Here is a 2,803-nt window from a genome sequence, read left to right on the forward strand (position 1 = left end):
ATCTGTTGAAATAGTCATATAGTTTTTGTCTTTTATTATACTGATTTTCAGTGTTGAACCAATCTTACACTCTTGGTATATATTCCATTTGGTCATGTTATAAAATCCTTTTTGTACGTTGCCAGATTCAGTTTACTAACATTTTTTTTAAACAGCTTTATTAAGTTATAATCGATATAGAATAAACTGCACATATTTAAACAATTTGTTAAGTTTTCACACGAGTAAACACCTGCAAAACCAGTTTGAGGAGAAAAAAAGTCCAAGCCTGTTAAGAATTTTTGTGTCTATGTCTATGGTACTACACACCACAGGAATATTGGTGTGTAGTTTTATTTTGTTTTTCCCTTGTAATGTCTTTGTCTAACTCTGGTATGAGAATAATACTGGCTTCATAGAATAAGTTGGGAAGTATTCCCTCTCATCTATTTTCTGAAATAATTTCTGAAGAATTATCCTTTCTTCTTTAAATATTTGATGGAACTCACTAGTGGAGCCATCCACTCCCAGATTTTCTCTGTGGGAAAATTTTTAATTAATTAATTTCTTTTTTTGAGACAGGGTCTCATTCTGTTGCCCAGACTGGAATGCAGTGGTGGGATCATGGCTCACTGCAGCCTCAACCTCTCAGGACCAAGCATTTCTCCTGCCTCAGCCTCCCAAGCAGCTGGGATTACAGGTGTATGCCACCACACCTGGCTAATTTTTAATATTTTTAATTATTAGGAGTATATAGTAGGTGTATACATTTGGATTACATGAGACATTTTGATATAGAATGCATATTATTATGCAATGTATAAAAATCGCATCAGGGAAAATGGGGTATCCTCAAGCATTTATCCTTTGTGTTACAAGCAATCCAATTATACTTTTAGTTATTTTTAAATGTACAATTAAATTATTTTTTAGTATATCCTGTTGTGCTAGAAAATATTAGGTCTTATTCTTACTATTTTTTCTACCAAATGACCATTTCCATCCCCCCCAGTGTCCCACTACTCTCCAGCTGCTGGTAACCATCTTTCTACTCTCCATCATCATGAGTTCAATTGTTTTAATTTTTGGCTCCTACAAATAAGTGAGAATATGTGAAGTTTGTCTTTCTCTGCCTCGCTTATTTCACTTAATATAATGATCTCCAGTTCCATCCATGTTGTTGCAAATGACAGGATCTCATTCTTTTTTATGGCTTCCTAGTACTCCATTGTGTATATGTATCACATTTCCTTTATTAACCTGTTGATTGGCACTTCAGTTACTTCCAAATCTTGGCTATTGTGAATAGTGCTGCAATAAACAAGGGAGTGCAGACAGCGCTTAAATATACTGATTTTCTTTCTTTTGGGTACATACCTAGGAGTAGGATAACTGGATTGTATGGTAGTTCTATTTTTATTTTTTTGAGGAACCTCCAAACTGCTCTCCATAGTGGTTGTACTAATTTACATTCCCACCAAGAGTGTACAGGTGTTCCGTTTTCCCCATAATCTCACCAGCATTTATTATTGCTTGTCTTTTGGATAATAGTCATCTTAACTGGGGTGAGATAATATCTCATTGTAGTTTTGATTTGCATTTCTCTGATGATCAATGATATTGTGTACCTTTTCATATACCTGTTTGCCATTTGTATGTCTTCTTTTGAGAAATGTCTATTCAGATGTTTGGCTTTTTTTTTTTTTTTTTTTTTTTTTTGAGACAAGTTTCACTCCTGTCATCCAGGCTGGAGCACAACGGTGCAATCTCGGCTCACTGCAACCTCTGCCTCACGGGCTCAAGCAATTCTGCTGCCTTAGCCTCCCAAGTAGCTGAGACTACAGATGCATGCCACTGCATCTGGCTGACTTTTGATATGTTTTGTAGAGACGAGGTTTCGTCATGTTGCCCAGGCTAGTCTCCAACTCCTGGGCTCATGCGATCCACCTACCTCAGCCCTCCAAAGTGCTGGGATTACAGACGTGAGCCATCGCCTGGCCATTTTGCACATTTTTAAATCTCGAAAGGTTAATCTACAATAGTGGTGTTATCTGTTATCTGTGGGAGTAATTGGGGAAGCTGCATATCTTGTGACCAATCTACATCTTAGAATTCAGGCTCCTCTCCTCCCCCCAGCTTTGTGGTCTCTCATAGGTTTACAAAGGCAGTTGAGTTTTGGAAAAGGGTTATCATTTAAACTATAACCTAAATGTCTTCCAAAGTTAGCTTGTCCTAAGCCCAGAAGAGCCAAAGGCGCGTAGGGTGGCGGGTTTGGTTAGATTAGACCTCCCCCACGGCAATAATTTTCTCACTGATATAATTTTTGCAAAGGCAGTTTCATTATTGGTGTGGTTCTATTTATTTGTCTTTAACATCTACTATAGTTTCTTCTTTATGAAGTTGGTTACTCTATTATTTGGTGCACTGATTTCCAAACTGTTATTTAACCCTACGAATTGCAGCTTTTAGCTTTACAAAGCGTCCTTTTTTGCTGTGCCTTCTGGTCTGAACCCTATCTTGTTCGCTATCAAGACCTCAGCACGCCTGCGTCTCTGCTGGGGTCAGACTCTGACTCAGTTCTACAGGCCCTGGGAAACTGGGCGTCCGGGCTCCGAGGATGGTACTGAACCTGGCGCAGCCGGGGGAGGGTGAACCAGGTGCCGCTGACGGAGCCCCCTCCCAACCTTCCTTTCCTGTCAGGCTGTGCCCCTCTCCAGATACGCTGCAGCTGGAAGTCAGGCCTGTAACTAGGGAGCCTTCGCCGAGGATTGTGGGAGATGTAGTTTTTCCGGCGCTGTCGCGTCCTGGCGCATCGACGCATGAC

The sequence above is a fragment of the Theropithecus gelada genome, chromosome 11, assembly GCF_003255815.1.
Source record: "Theropithecus gelada isolate Dixy chromosome 11, Tgel_1.0, whole genome shotgun sequence".
Classification (NCBI taxonomy): domain Eukaryota; kingdom Metazoa; phylum Chordata; class Mammalia; order Primates; family Cercopithecidae; genus Theropithecus; species Theropithecus gelada.